This window comes from Ambystoma mexicanum, chromosome 6q, assembly GCF_040938575.1.
Source record: "Ambystoma mexicanum isolate Mex_15411 chromosome 6q, UKY_AmexF1_1, whole genome shotgun sequence".
Classification (NCBI taxonomy): Eukaryota; Metazoa; Chordata; class Amphibia; order Caudata; family Ambystomatidae; genus Ambystoma; species Ambystoma mexicanum.
Window position 1 is genome coordinate 827,423,567 of NC_090937.1, and position 16,944 is coordinate 827,440,510.

The following is a 16,944-nucleotide window of genomic DNA, read 5'->3' on the forward strand; positions in this document are numbered from 1 at the left end:
TTACTCTGAAAACTCAATGAGAGTGAGACTAGACAGCTCTGGATCCTTATCAACCGAAATACAAACATCAAGAGGAGTAAAACAGTGCTGCCCTTTGGCTCCAGCCCTATTTAATACGTACATGGAGAATTATCAACATCACGAGAAGAGCATTCGATCCTTGCCTCCAACCATAGGAGGCGTGAAAATCTCAAGATTCCTGTATGCAAACAATTTGATCCTGATCAATCAGACAGTGATCAGACTCCAACGACAGCTGGACAGCTTGGCAGCTTACATTAATACCAACAACTTGAAAATTAAAACAGAAAAAAACAAAATGTATGACCTTAGAAAAAATGACAAAGAGGATGGAGAGACCGCAACTCTTTCTAAATGAATCTCTAATAGAACATTTTAAGGATTTCAAATATCTTGGCATCATTTTAAATAATAGCTCAGTCAAATCCCCACTGCAATTATCATTATTTGAGAAGGTAAATAAATTGGCTGCACAAGCAAACGAAGTGGACAGAAAGTTTGGATGATTTTCTGGTATTCCAGTTTTCGACTTCTACAAGGCCAAAGTTATTCCTGCCTTAACGTATGGAGTCGAAGCAATACCATTGATGCCAGAGAAGGTATGGCCAACACTGGAAGGTTATTTTTGGCACCATGTATTGGGGCTTTCAACTTCAGTGGCTATACCCCTAATTCATCAAGAACTATCTTTGTGTTCATTAAAAGCAGTGGTGCAACGGAACACCTTGATGCTATACAGGAAGTTACTCCTCCACAATATTGGTATTTGTGATGATGCATTATCATTATATATATTTAGAAAATAGAATCTCATTGAGTGAAGAATAATGAAAATCAGCCAGGACAGCCCATATTTCTTCTGTGTTGTTTTGAAATTGAATGTGAGTTATATGAAGCACAAAAAAACAGTTATTGCACTTCACTTGGCACTTGTTACTAACCCTGTTTACACGATTTTGCACATTTAGTGATGAATTGCAAATTGGCATATTTTGCACAAAGTGTATTTTTATATATGCAGTAATGAATATGTGTCTATTTTAACATTGTTTTGATGAAATAAAATGGTATCTTTTAAATGTATTCCATTGGTTTAGGCTGATGTATTGATTAATAGTTATTGCATCCTTTTCCATGTCTCCTAGTAGTTGGTGCAAAAGGGAGGGATAGTGGGTATTCACATGCACTGCATCGTTTGGCAAGCCAGAAGAAGGACTCAGACTAAATTACATGTTTTTTATGCCTTTCCAGCCATACTGCTAAAAAGGGAGTTTGATTCCTATCAAACTATACTAAGGCACTCGTCAGTATTCAAAATAACAAAAATGGTCCTCTGTCCAAACCTAGCTTCTAAACTAGGCCTACCACTTAAGGTAACACACACGGAAATTAGGCAGAATAACATGCCTTGGAGTAGTCTACTCTGACTTCTGTCAGAGTTCTATAGGAGTCCCTCCTGGCTTCAGCTTCAAGGTTTATCTATATTTCCTTTTATTAGGTTGTGTTCCTTTATGTGCATCTCTTGTCTTTGTATTTCACTTGACTTATGGACCCCCTCTGGTTCTTCTAATCCCAAATGTTCTATGAGCTATTGGACACTTTTCAATACTTGGGTGTCTAGGGTTCCATCCTGTGCCCCTCATTGTTTCTCATTTCGTTTTTCCTCTTTGGGCTATTATGCCCCTGTTGTGTATTAAAGGAGGTTTTTCCATCTTCTCCTTTTGCTCTGTGGTCTGTCTACCTGCCTACACTAAGAATAAACCAGCCCACCATGACTTTCCTACAGTCATGGCTCTGTAAAAGACTATGGCCCTCATTACGACCCTTGCGGAAAGTGACTGACCGGACCGCCACAGCGTAAATAGCGTTTCCGCCATTGCACGATGGAGCAAAGTGCGGCCCATTCCGACCCATCGGGCACGAGCACCACGCCATGGCGGAAGTGCAAAGTCTGCGATGGCGGAAATGACCCCAAAACGGCCCACACCGCCGACGTACGGCACCCTAGGTGCAATACCGCCACCCATCATAGCGGACACCGCAGTGAGCGCCAACCGGAAAGTACGGCGACCGTAAATATACGGAAACGGAAGTAAAAACATGGGCCCGGAACGGGAAACAACACCCCGTACACCTATAAAACCACAAAATACACACAACCACTAAAAACACCACCCTGAGACACATCCCAACCCGTCATCCACCCTAGTGAAACCAAGAAAAATGGGAAAAGTAGCGAAGAAAGCGTGCGACCGCAAGCGGCAGGTCCACTTCTCCCGTGAGGAACTCACCGTACTCACAGAGACCCTCCAGGAGAATGCCGCCGCCGTCTTCTCCACGCAAATGACCAGGACGGCACTTGCGAACAAGAAGGCCATATGGGCCCTGGTGGCACAGCGGGTAAGTGCGGTGGGGACCGCACCCCGCAACCCACAGCAATGCAGGAAGCGGTGGGACGACCTGCGGATACGCGTCCGTAGCATACTTTCTGCCAACCGCAACATTGCCACAGCCACCGGGGGAGGGTCGGAATCACCCATCAAGTTGACCCCCTGGGAAGAAATCTGTGCCTCCACCATTGGAATGGAGAGCATAGAGGGAGTCGGAGGGATGGAGAAAGGAGTGCAGACATCCGGAGAATCAGGTAGGTGGCCCAAATAAAACCATGCCAAATCCACAATGTCCAATCATGTGACTCACATGTGTCCACATAGCGCAACAGCAACACATGGCCAGGAGAACGTCCACACACATTGGCCTGATAGCGCACTTTAAAACACACAATAAATACATAAATAAGTAAAAACCCCAAAAACACCCACTACACGTGCAGCAGGCACACCCTAACTGCAGGCTGCCAAACAACTGCACCCTCACTCCACACACAAATGAAAGCACCTCCAAGGCCCCGACCCAAATCACCCTCAGGTACCACCCCAATGCATGTGATACATTGCCATTCCAATTCCCACAGACCCATTAATAACGCTCGCCCTCCTTTACTCCACCACAGGGTCCGATCCAAACGACGAGCTCCAGGACACCCCTACCAGCACACCTGCAAAGAGGGCCAAGACCGACGGCCAAAGACCCTCCACCTCAGCTGCACGCATCAAGACACGGCAGCAGCACATATCAAGTGGCAGCACACAGGAGGGAACATCAACAGGCACCCCAGCAGCCAGCATGCCCACAACAGCACCACCACAGGTCCCCCCAATGGATGCCACAGAAGGTACTGCCTCTGGTGGCAGCAGCACCATAGGTGACACCCCATTAATGGCAGCATGCTCCGACACAGAAGACGGGGATGTCGAAGTCAGATCCATCCATGACCTGTCCCAATCCCCCTGTCTGTTCCATCCAGTACACCATGAGGATACCACGCAGGGGCACCCACAAGACGACGACTGGCCATCCCCCACAAGCCCTGTGGCAGGGCAACATGAGGCGAACAGCCCCTCTGTGACACCACCGCAAATGGCCATGGCCCAGCAGAGGCAACAGTCCCTCGACCAGTTAATCGTGCAACAGCAGCAACTGGCCACGCTCCTCAAGGACCATGCCGATGGATGTGGGGGCACTAAGGAAGACATAGAAACATCAACTGAGACACTTAGGGCACAAATGGAGAGTAGCACCGAGAGCCTGAGAGTCCAAATGGAGAGTAGCACCGAGAGCCTGAGGGGGGAACTGCATGCGACGTCCAAAGACGTATGTGCCGAACCTGCCGCAGTGCGCCGTGTGCTCACTGAGCTCTCACAAACCCTTAGGGACATGCATGGACGTGAGCAGGCAGAGACATCATCCGTTGCAAGTTCCGTCCAGGGCAGCCCCCAACGTAGATCTGGGAGGAACCTGCGCTCCACAGGCAGGGGTGCCCCTGATACCCGCAGAGGGGGCTTGCAATAGCGACTGCCCACTGACAATGAGCATCTTTGGACACTGGTGTTCGGGGGGAGGTGGGAGGGTGGAGGGGGTGTGTTGGGCTCACTTGGGTGGCAGGTCGATAGGGTGTTCCACATGATATCACATATGCCATAAACAATGCACGATCAAACAATGAGATGTGTGGACAATGATCTTTGTGTACTAGGCCATCATAGGCGTACAGTCCATATTGTGCATGTACCAGACACACACAGTGCCACGAGTCCCGTGTCCATGTATCAGCCACCAGGCGTGAGTGCTAGAAGCATGCATCTATGAGATGCTGACGAATTTCACGGCCCTCCTGTGCCTCGCAGACTCCTTGAGGTGCTGCCACATCCCCACCCTCATCATGACCATCTTCAGGTGCTTGCAGTTCTGCGTCAGGGGGCATGGGCACATTTCTACGTACGCACATGTTGTTGAGCATGACACATGCCATCACCATCTTTGCAACCTTCTCATGGCGGTACAGGAGTGCCCCGCCAGACCTGCTGAGGCACCGGAAACGAGTCTTCAGTAGGCCGAATGCCTGTTCAATGACTACACGGGTACGTGAGTGGGCATGGTTGTAGTCCTCCTCATGCTGGTACCGTGGGTTCCGGACTGGTGTGAGGAGCCATCTCTTCAGTGGATATCCGGCATCACCTGTATGTGGACGATAAACGAATTATGTGGAATGCCATTGCTACGTACGCACACCCCCCCCTTCCTGCCAGGTCATTGCCGCATCACATACCCCACATCATCATGCATGAAATGAGACTCACCGAGTAGCCAGGATCTGTTCCCTGCGTGTCGCTCCATGTAGCGTGGTATTGTAGAGTTCCTCAAGACCATGGAATCATGGGTTGATCCAGGGAATCGGGCACAACAATGTGTAATGATCCTGTTGGAGTCACACACCATTTGTACATTCAGTGAATGAAATTGTTTTCGGTTGCGGTACTGGGCCTCCATGGCATGTGGGACGACCAATTCCACATGGGTGCAGTCGATGGCACCAATGCAACCCGGTATGCCGCCAAGTGCATGGAATCCCACTTTTGTGTTGGTAATTTCCTGCTCCGAGCGTGGTAGAGAGATGTAGTCGTCTGCGTGCTGCTGGAGGGCATCGAGCACTTGCAATAGTGTCCGTGAGAACAGTGGCTGAGAAATGCCATGCAACTGTCCGACTGTGTGCTGGTAGGTGCCTGTGGCCAGGAAGTGGAGTACAGACACCACCTTCAGTAGGGGTGGGATGGCGGTTGGGCTATCTATCATGCTGACAAGGTCAGCCTGTTTCATGTCCACAATGGCGGCTATGGTGTCCCGGTCCAAACGGTAGAGGGTGTGGATCTGCTCATCAGTGAGGTTGAACGGATGTGCTCGGAGGCGTGGGATTGCGGGCTGCCTGCGTGGTGGTAGTGGCTGTGCTGGCAGCCCTTGCTGGCCCTGCCTTGCCCTCCTCCTCCTCCTGCGTCTCCTCCGTGCGGCCGGTTGTAGTTGGTGTACGTCTTCTTCTTGGAGTTGGAGTACTTGCAGTGCTATCAGGTCCCCCAGGGCCAACATCGCGAGTCCTGCCGGTAGCATTTCGGAGTGGTTGTGGGAGGAGACTGGGCGTGCAATTTATGTGTTTTCAGGCTGTATGGCCTCCACCTGTGGTGATTCATTCCACCTGTGCAAGCTGCTCTCCCCTTTGGGCGAGCACGTCCCGCACACAACGCTGCAATTCGAGGAATGGCATCTTGCTATTACAATCATGTATTAGTACCCGATGGCCGTGTAACATTGGTTGATATGTTCATTCGGCTATGGTCCCATTGTTTCACATGCATTCTTTGCAGTCGCGAACAGACTTGTGAAGGGTCAGTGGAACGTAGTACTCGAGTAACGGTGGACCCTCATGCATCACTGTACCGAGGTTCACCGACGGGCGGGTCCTCCCATTTGTGAGTGAAGGCAGTTGCCATTTTCACACACAGCCGCACTAGATGGATTAATTTGTGATTTCAAGCGGCCACAGATGCCTTTTCGACGTGATGTTGCAAATGAGGAATTCGAAGGGCGGCGCTTTCGGTCTTCAGCTAGCGGCGAGGAGATGCCCACAGGTCTGACTGCAAATATAACGTTCTATTGTTCAGTGTCCTTGGGACAGGGGCCATGGCGAGGATGCAATGATTGATATGAATAGTTTGGGATGCGCAATAGCGAAGTGGATGATGAGGCCGGACGTTCCCAAATACATGTTACTTCACAACACTGGAATTACGGGCTGGGGCACAGTGGATTTTGCAGGCTGCATAACGCACAGACTCAATGGAATTCTCACATGTTATGTGAGTATGGAAACAGGCGTTATCATTACGGGATGAGGGAATGATGAATGGATGCATGGGCAGATGATTTGATACGGTGTTTGCCATGTACAGGGCTTCTTGGAATCTGTCCGCCTCCCCTGCGCTATGTGATGTAGGGCTGCCATAGTGGGACCATCGTCTATCTGGCCTTGTTGAGCCCTCCCTGTCTCGACGCGCCTTCAGACACTTGTGTCCATGCACGTTACCAATCCCATCTGATGGATTCTGTTTTCACAGACGCATGCACAGGTACACTCGTTTGTGATGGTGTTTTCACCTCGATATGGATAGTTATGAGTCGCAAGTGGTTTTGGGGTGGTGATGATCCTTTGGAGTGGGCTAGCATGCATATGGCTGTGGATCTAGTGTGATCATTGAAGTGAGTTGTTCGAATGTAGTTCTGATGGCCATTCTTTTCTTTTTCTTTTCTTTTGGTTGACAGGTATCTCCTCCCCTTTTGCCACTGCCATCTGTATGCCACTCCTGCAGATGGGTTTTACTCCCGACACCTGCTGCTTCGTGTTAATCAGTGGAGCAGCATTACGATCTTATGGGACGATCGCCAATGGGCCACATGCCCTTACGCAGTACTAGTGGCTCGGAGCAACATTTCGGCCTTTCAGCTGGACTAGTGCCTCCCTATTGGGACGGCCCTGCGGTTCTAGGCGCTTCCATGTTGCCTTTTCGTACGAGAATGTAGCCCCTGTGTACCATGAAGGAACAGGGCGTCACACAAGAAGTAGCTGGTCATTTATTGCGGATGCAGCCCACAATGGTGAAATGTGTTTTGGAGTTCATGGCCTAATGGCTGTATGGGCTTGGTGAATTTGTTGTGCATTAAATTTCTATTCTGATATGGGCCGTGTAGCGTTCTTCTTTGCAAGTGATGTGGCATATTCCTATTTGGGGAGCGATGTATTGTGAGGAGATCTGCATTGGGTTCCAGCTTCGGAGTATAGTTGCGTGGTACTGTGCTGGGCGCGTTTGCCTACGAAGCCCAGTGTGGTCAGGGGTGAGGGCTGCCAATATGACTGTTTGGATGATGTCATGCTCAGGGGCGGGGGATTAGGTTTTGTGTAACAGATGCCGGTCAGCCAGGTGGATTGGTGGAATGATGTGATTATCGGAATATTGCTGGTCACAGGTGCCTGTGTTTGCGTGCGTTTCTTGGTGGGAGACTGGGGTCATGTCCATTGGCATAGCTTCTGTATTCGTGCCATCTGTGCCCTGCAGCTCCCATTGGCCCCTCTTGTGATTCTTTTGTTCGTTGGCATGCATGGGTGACTTGTACATTTCACTGGTTGCATTGTGTCTTCGTTGCACCTACGGGGAGTTGTACTATGTGGCCAGGGAGCGGTGTACAGGCACTCAGTGGGGCCGTTTACGGTTGATTCGCGATGCCGTACTTCTCACCATGGCGGAATGGTACTTTCCGCCGTGCTTGATGGCGTTAAGTACATGTCCGCTAGGGTCGGAATTCGCGTACCCTTGCGCCATGGTGCTAATTACGGTTTGGCATGGCGCGCGCGCGTACTTGGTGCAGTTAGCGTTGGCGTTCACTACGGTGTCGCTAATGGCATCGTACTTTACGGTGACGGGTCATAGTCACACCGAGCGCTATTCGATGGCGGTATTGCATTTCCGCCATCGTTTTTCGATTTCCGCCAGGGTCGTAATGATGGCCTATCTCAGCTCTGCCTTGGTTACTTCAACTTTGCTCTGTATCTGGTTGGTCAAATTAAACATGAATTTCACCAATATCTATTTAGTTTGAAGAGGAAACATGAAGTTGCACTCTTAGGTCTGCCAAGTTATTGGCAAATATTAGGTTTGACATGGGAAGGCATTAGATAAGGAAGATTTTGGTGCACATGATTTTGCTAGGTTTTCATTGAATGCACAGGTATTGCAGGATATTCAAAACTTGAAATTCATGTTTTCCCCAATGCCAACATGACTAAATGAAAGCGAAACAGTCACCAGGAGGCTTCAATCAGTAATCACAAACAATGATCTGACCCTTGAGGTCGAGAACTGGATGGACCAACTTCAGGCAACCCGTGTGGCAAGATTCAGTGACCTCAGTAGATAATAGTTTACATTAAAAATCAGGTCAGCAAGATTTAGGGTGTATTTAACTGCCAGACGTGTGCTCAGATTCAGGCAGTTTATAGTATACAGGTGGGTCACTAGAGGGCTGATAGAAATGTGTGATAGACGTTTGAACACCACGGGCTAGGGAGCACTTAATGATGAAAAGTTGTTGAAGGTTTTTAGTTGGGTTAAGTTTTCCTATGGAGGCCTGAGGTGTGGCTAGATGAGGGACATGATTGTTCCATAAGAGTAGTATGGGGAGGTTTCTGGGATTTAGGTCCAAAACATCCTGAGGAAGACAGAAACAATTTGTTCCCACTGATGTAATGTTACATCAGTGGAATATGACTTACATTTTTCAATATTTTGACATTACAGTTGGAAGGTACAGCACATTTGAAAAAAAACATTTTTTCATCATAGCTTCTAATAATAGCTTTTTGAGGAAGCTGTACACAATAATGTTCATGACAACCCACATATGCATTATTAATATGTCATTATATGCATGAGTAAGTAAATAGTGACATCATGGTATTTGATGTTGCACCATCAATTAAAATTAATTTTGTAGAAAAACAGAGGGTGGGTGAGGCGCGCACTCTGGTTCCGAGTGTTAGATACCTGCTGCATTTCAAGTTGCTGTTCTCCTCCAAGCGCTTTCATGTCTCTAACAATCATCAGGGAGGCTGTCTTTTCAGGTGTTTCAAATTTGTCTCAATAGGTCTCAAGGAATTGTGGTAGGTGTAGTCTGTTTAAGGTAACCAGGAACCAACTCCCCTCCAAAAGCACAATTTTTTCCTGGTGTGTGAGGGGGGAAAACCAATGATGTGGCTCTCCTAGGTAGGGCATGGTGACCCCGGTGCCGCTGCTTCTAACCGCTGCCTCTAAAGCCCGGTACTTCTGAACCAATTTTGTAGAAAAACAGAGGGTGGGTGAGGCGCGCACTCTGGTTCCCAGTGTTAGATACCTGCTGCATTTCAAGTTGCTGTTCTCCTCCAAGCGCTTTTATGTCTCTAACAATCATCAGGGAGGCTGTCTTTTCAGGTGTTTCAAATTTGTCTCAATAGGTCTCAAGGAATTGTGGTAGCTGTAGTCTGTTTAAGGTAACCAGGAACCAACTCCCCTCCAAAAGCACAATTTTTTCCTGGTGTGGGGAGGGGGGAAAACCAATGATGTGGCTCTCCTTGGTAGGGCATGGTGACCCCGGTGCCGCTGCTTCTAACCGCTGCCTCTAAAGCTCGGGACTTCTGAACCAATTTTGTAGAAAAACAGAGGGTGGGTGAGCCGCGCACTCTGGTTCCCAGTGTTAGATACCTGCTGCATTTCAAATTGCTGTTCTCCTCCAAGTGCTTTCATGTCTCTAAAAATCATCAGGGAGGCTGTCTTTTCAGGTGTTTCAAATGTATCTCAATAGGTCTCAAGGAATTGTGGTAGCTGTAGTCTGTTTAATGTAACCTGGAACCAACTCCCCTCCAAAATCACATTTTTTCCTGCTGTGGGGAAGGGGGAAAACCAATGATGTGGCTCTCCTAGGTAGAGCATGGTGACCCCGGTGCCGCTGCTTCTTACCACTGCCTCTAAAGCCCAGGACATCTGAACCAATTTTGTAGAAAAACAGAGGGTCGGTGAGGCACACACTCTAGTCCCAGTGTTAGATACCTGCTGCATTTCAAGTTGCTGTTCTCCTCCAAGCGCTTTCATGTCTCTAACAATCTTCAGGGAGGCTTTCCTTTCAGGTGTTTCAAATTTGTCTCAATAGGTCTCAAGGAATTGTGGTAGCTGTAGTCTGTTTAAGGTAACCAGGAACCAACTCTACACCAGCCGTTAAAGTAGGGACCCACAAAGGGACCTTGGTGCTAAGTACGGTACCGCAATTTGCGGTACCGTACTTAGCACCTTCCCCATTCCCATTGAGCCCTATGGGGCAAAAATGGGAATGGGGAAGGGCCATGGAGGAAGGGGGAATTACCGCCCCGCCAACCTTGTAATGGGGTGGTAATTCCCCCTTTCTCCATGGCGGAGTCAGTAAGTTACCGGCATGGACCATGGTGCTATTAGCACCATGGTTTTCCGCCTGGGTCGTAATGAGGCACACTGACTTATATTACTCACTTCACAAACTTTATCATCCTGGTGTTGCTCTCCCTCTACTGGCTTTCAATCAAACTCTGATATGTTTTTAAAATAGCTTGGATGATTAGAAAATATCAAATCTTTTGTCAAAATAATACCTCTCATATCCTCAATTTCAAGTGACAATCAACCAAGGGAAAAATACTGGGAGACTACACCATGCAATTTCAAATTCTGCAGAGAATGAACCCCCACACACTCTTTGTCATACTGTTCCATTGGCGTATGGAACATTCTTCAACTCAACCTGTGGCTAACTCCTTCTTTCATTGCATTCTGGAAAGACTCCAATCATGCTTTTACCAAATGCAACTTATGATTGTGAAATAGTCACAGAAATCTGCACCTGCATACAAGTGTGTATGTCCTGGAGAATAGTATGTAGCCATAGATATTCAAAACAAGGAGGTTGTCTAGTAATTTGGGAGAACCTCAAAGTGAAAGCTATCATTACTCCCTCACCTTCAGTATTGTCTATCTCCATGAGTATCGCTAAATCTGATTTATTTGCTCATGCTGTCTGCTATTGTACTCCAATATAATGAATAGCCATGAGAAGTGACATAATGTTTCACTATCATTGTGAAGCACTCATTTTAATATTATTATTTATTAGACTCTCAACATAAGACACATAACTTACCACTCCTTCCTTGCCAGAATCTGCATTTACATACTTTGAGTGCTGTAAATCAGAGCAGATTTTTGTTGTCCATAGTTGTGCATCTATGGTCCCACTATCAGCTCCATTGTCCAATATGCACTTGCATTCAAAACTCTGTTTTAATTGTGTGTCTTTTATGACCACATATGTGATATATAATATGCATCCGAAAGTCACTACACTGGTAAATGAATTCTGCTCAATAAAAATATTTGATACATCTAAGTGTCTGAGTTTCTCTGAACAACACACTATTGCATAATGTGAGCAATTGGTATCCTGCAAGGGTGTTAGAATCCCTATCTTTTTTGGTATTCATTAATAAAATGATGCAGGTAATTCCATCTCAGAAAGGATGGTCTGATAATTAAAGCCCCCTTTCAGTCAGGTCCATGCCAAAAGCATAACATTCACCTATGTCCTGCTGCATCAGTCTCGCGATCTGCAGCACCTGCACTCCATTAGCAAATAGCAGGTTCAGAGGTCACAGGTGCCTTGTCCAATCATCTGTGCACTTTTATCCTGTGCAAAAGGGGGTCTCCAACTCCTTCTTTGATTCAGTTTTGGACTACAAAGACTTAAAAGCACCTTTGAAGCTATGGGTTTGAGAAGAGAATGGGGTTGGTGTAGAAAGAAGGAGCTCAAACCAAGAGCCGAAGAGTTTCACCATCTTCATCTCTTTCTTTCCTTTGTCCTTCCCTTCCTTTAGAACAAAGCACTTTGGGTATGATTTAAAAAGTCAAATACCACTTTACACAAGGTATGGATTGGACCCCTTAAAGCAAGCTTGCTTTAAACCAATCATTTGTGGACTTTTAATCTTTGAAACAGGGGGCTCCAACTCTTTCTTTGACTCAGTTTTGCACTTCGAAGACTTAAAAAAAAAATCATTTGGATCTCTTTTGGGAGAGTTCACCCATCCAAAGCCCTCTGACAGTGGGATGAAGATTAAGTGTTCAAGGCAGAGGCAAGCTCTGCTCCCTAACCGTTGCCAGGGCACATTGTGGGTGACATCCTGTTGGAGAAAGACCTGGCTGTCTGACAGCTACCTTAGTATCGAAGACCTCACTGGAGGTGAAGGACTCCTTCAGGTGTTTGACCTCCACCCCCTTGTTTGGGAGATTGAGAACAAGGCCTTATCTTGACATTGGGCACCTGGGTTCAGACTTGCAACAACCTGAGAGCCAAGACACCAAGTATCCCTATTTTCACTACCATAAAATGAACTGCCTTTGAATTGGGTTCAAGGGATTTAAACCACAACACCTACCAGTGCTTCCTTTGGCACTGAACCAAACTCTTTGAACCAGCATGCATGCAACTTCATACATGCTTGACGCCAGATCATACCTCACAGAGCCTTTCACCTGCCCGGCACAAATCAACTGCAGACCTTGACTCGAACCTCTGATGCATCACTCGGTGGCCTTAACTAGCAGTTACTGTACTACTCCAATTGGTTCAACTTCGAATCGCCTCCTTGTCAAACCACACACAAAATATCAAGGTTATAGCTTTGAATTACCACATGCCACGTGACTGAAGCCACTGGAGCTACACTCAGTGACCCTAAGCACCACTTACGACACGTCTCAAACTGACTCAAATCCAGACAGATCCTGGTAAGTACTCCAACCTGCATCACGCAAGCTCTGTCTTCAAACTAACTTAAAATCCACTTGCCACTTGGATCAACATCACTCGCCATTCCCACAGCAGCTCAAAGCCAAGTTTGATGTTGTTGAACCGCAAGGAACAGTGAGAAGGTACGGTTGACTCCTGACTGCCCCCTCCCCATGGTCCAACTTTGGGCCCTAGAGATTGGTTAGGACACTGTTAATCCCTTTCCTTGCACAAGAACATATGCTATTGCAAACATTGTGGTTATTTATTGCATTTCACCCCAGTACCCAGAGTGCAGCATTTTTCTATCTTTTCTATCTTTGCATATGTTGTGTTGCACATTGGTGTATTTAATGAAAATGTATATATTTTTCTGAAACCTTGATTGGACATTCCTTTTATTTTGGACTGTTGTACTTTGCTCTTTAGGTTGCTATTAGATCACAGTCGCACCCCCTTTGGGAGCATAGGCTTTCCTCTGCCAACGTTACAGCAAAATGGAAGGAGGTGTTTCTCTTAGCTTTGCCTCTTTTTCCTTTATAATTGGGATCACTGCTGGTTTGTAGAAGTACGAGGGTGATGTAAGTTGTTTCACTACTACTCACCTTGCAGAAAAGAAGTAATTTCACCATATTTTACACCATATTTTACAGTACCTACGAATCAGTGATCCGAATCAGTGATCATTTAGAATGGGTTACATTCTGAGCACCACTCAATGGATGCTGTAGTATTAATTTGCACCAATATAATATTGTCACTTTCCTCACACTAGAAAATGATCCGTGTGTTAAAGAATTGATTAGGCTGTGTCAAGAAAATAATCATTTCTGTTGTGATTTAAGTATTAAGCTTAACCATGAACGTGTATTGAAACATATATGTAGCTTCTACGCTATCACTGTGACAGGGAGTGCAATATGAGGGAGAATGAGCCAGACATGCTTGATTAAAGAGCATAAAACTGTGAGTAGGCAGATTTTCAGTGACAAAGGCGCTGTAGGCCTGATTGTGCGGGTGGCAATTGGTGGTTAGTCAATTCAAAATCTGTGTTCCTAGATTATTTCTCATTTGAAAGATGGGTAGATCTATTTTAACATATTCACAACACATGGAAAAAGAGGTTTTGTCTTCAGTTGATTTCTTCCTTGTCTTATTGGTTGGTTATTGGAAAGGTCTTGGCTTCTGGTGTTGTATTGACTGGCAGTCATGGCCATCTATTAATGGTGTTTGATCTCCCCGCAACATGGCCCTTAGAATTCTATGGGTTACTAATCCCAAAGTTTGGTGATCCATGAAATTATGCAAGTCACTTTTGGGTGGGTGAGTATCAGCAACCCTGCCACCTCCCAGCATCGGACATATTGAAAACACGTTTTTATTTCTAGTTCCAGTGCAGAAGTACTGGAACTAGAAAAAAGAAAAACAAATGTAGCATGCCTGAAGGCCATGCGGGGGCCTACCAGTCAGCAGTGTGGCAAATAAGGATGGTATAAGGTCCAGCCTTCCACCCTGGAAGGGTCATCATTTCATGCCACTGGGTGTCTTCAAACTCCCATGATAGACCGCTGGGGAAGTCTGAATAGTTTGCTGGATTCAAGTCACCCAAAATGTAGGTGATTTGAGAGTTAGGCTAACCATCCTGCTCATCTGCTACCAATGTTGGTTCATGCGCAACCAGTTTAAGTCTAAGCAGGTATGAAAGATGCACCACATTTTCATGTATGGTTTGGAAATGATGTTAGCGAGGATGGCCTTGCCACACTCTAGATGTAAGAGGTCCAGGACTTCTGGATTGTAATTCACAGTTTAATGGCTTTGTTCGTGCATTAGAGCGATTTCTGTCATGGAAGAAGACACGCATACTGGTACAGGTGGTTGAATAATATTTGAATCCTTCCAGGAGGAAATACTTCGTATGGGACTAATGAGTGCCTTTGAGACAAATCTTGTTTTTGATGGGCTTGAGGCTATGCTTCAATTTGCCGAAAATGTGTATCCTAAGGATGGATGTGCAGTCAAATACTAATGCTTAGTGTTAGGAGTTGATAACACCATCTCCCAAGTGCAAAACATGTTTTTATCTTTTTAAGTCTTTTCAAGAGGATCGTTAATTTTGGTCTGCACAACTAATCATTAACACAACCCTCCAAGAAACATTTCTGAAGCAACGTTTTATGAAACTGGAGTAACATAACTGGCCTAAGGAGGAGAAATGTTATGTTTAGAAAATGTTCAGACAAGATCTGCAAACTGCATGCTGGGAAATAGCAATGTTACCACTTATATGCTACTGAGTCCCCGCATGCAATTCTAAATGCTTGCAAGTTGGAGTAGAAAAGTGACGGTTGTTTAAAACCAAGTAAAATCACCATTATTCTTCAGGTGTACTCTTCCTCTTGTATAAAATCCCAAAATACTGCCTGCAAATTACACCTTGTAGAAGGCAATTAGTGATGGGTTCCATTAAAGTACACCTACTATTTTAGCAGGTCATAATACAAGGCAGAACCCATAGGCATCCATTTGTTTTACACTTGCATGCCAATTTGATGCACACATACAATGTTGTGCTCTTCTAAGACAGACGAGGACAGCACGGCAGAGGATTAAACTCCACTTCAGCCTTTTCTCTGATTTAAAGGCAGATGAATGTAGGCTAGAGAAAGAAATGGAGGCATGAGAGCATTACACCTTGCAGTGTTGCCTGCATTACCCTCACTTCCAATAACAAACTGACCCCCACATTGTACCATGTTTTCTACAGAATGGTATCAAAACCCCTATATTTTTTACATATTCTTACCAATGTCTGTTGTTTTATTCCTGGAAAGTATTCACAATAATCTAACAGTACCAACATGCGACTTATGAGGTTAATGTTTTCTAAAAATACTCTTCTACATATTACACCCGTGAGTGAAACATTAGAGGAACAATACAGGAGTGTTGCTATGAGTGTCACGAGATACTTGGAGCGAGTGGTACTTATATTTTTGGAAACCTGTTGGTGGTCAAAAGATATTGTGGGGCAGGTGGCATTAGTTGACTCCCTTTTTTGTGGGGCTAATTGAAGACTTAGTCTTCCAGCACATATTGTTCCACACAACAAGAGATATAAGAATTCGTTTTTGCTGGTTACGAGAAACAAGGGAAGAACATGAGGAAGTCAGAAAAGGCCAAGTGAATCTGAATCCTGCTGATCCCATATGAACTTCACGTGCATTTGTGCTAACACAACACACAGGCCGATTCATGGAATTAATGTGCGCTGAAAATTCGCACGAACCGCAGTGCAAGTGCGAAAATCGCAGCAAAACCCGCGCACATCGATTCATGGAAGTTCGTGCGCGAGTAAAATCTGGGATGTGCACTGAAAATCTGCGTGGCGCACGCCCGCGACGGGTCATCTAATGGCGTGTGCTACGGCCACAGCGAAAGCACACATAGCGCGGCGCACATTACAAAAGGAGGCATAACACGGGACGTGACACGCGGAATGGGGAACAACGCATGAAAATGTGGGCGTGATGGGGGAAGTACAGGAGGCAAGTGCGCGGAACGCCCACACGCTCGCCTACAACACGTATTCATGGAATCGAATAGGGCAAACCAACGCACCGGCGATGACGCACACAGACCTAAACACGTACGCCACACGAAGGCAGGCGGTAGCGTCCCTGCGCAAGAAAAAAATGTGCGCCAAAAAAAGCGCTAACAAAAAGCACGTATATACAGCTCTGATGATTGTCCCATACTGTGGCCCTCTAGGACAAATGACATGCAAAGGGGTACGCGACAAACCCGAACACCCGCTGTGTCAAAAATAGCGTGTGCGTGTATTTCGGGGGTGCGTGGGAAGTTTCACACGCGATTGGCCTTGGGCGAGCGGGGTGCGTGTAAATCTGGGGTTGCGGGAAGTTTCACATGAGATAGGCCCTGTGCGAGTGGGATGCGTGTATTCCTGGGGTTTCACACGCGATTGGCCTGGGTACGTGTAAATCTGGGGTGCGCGGGAAGTTTCACATGCGATTGGCCTTGGGCGAGTGGGGTACATGTATTTCGGGGTTGCAGGGGAGTCCTACATGTGAATTGGCAGTGTGGGTCCTCCCAGGTGTTCCCTCTACACCCTCCACA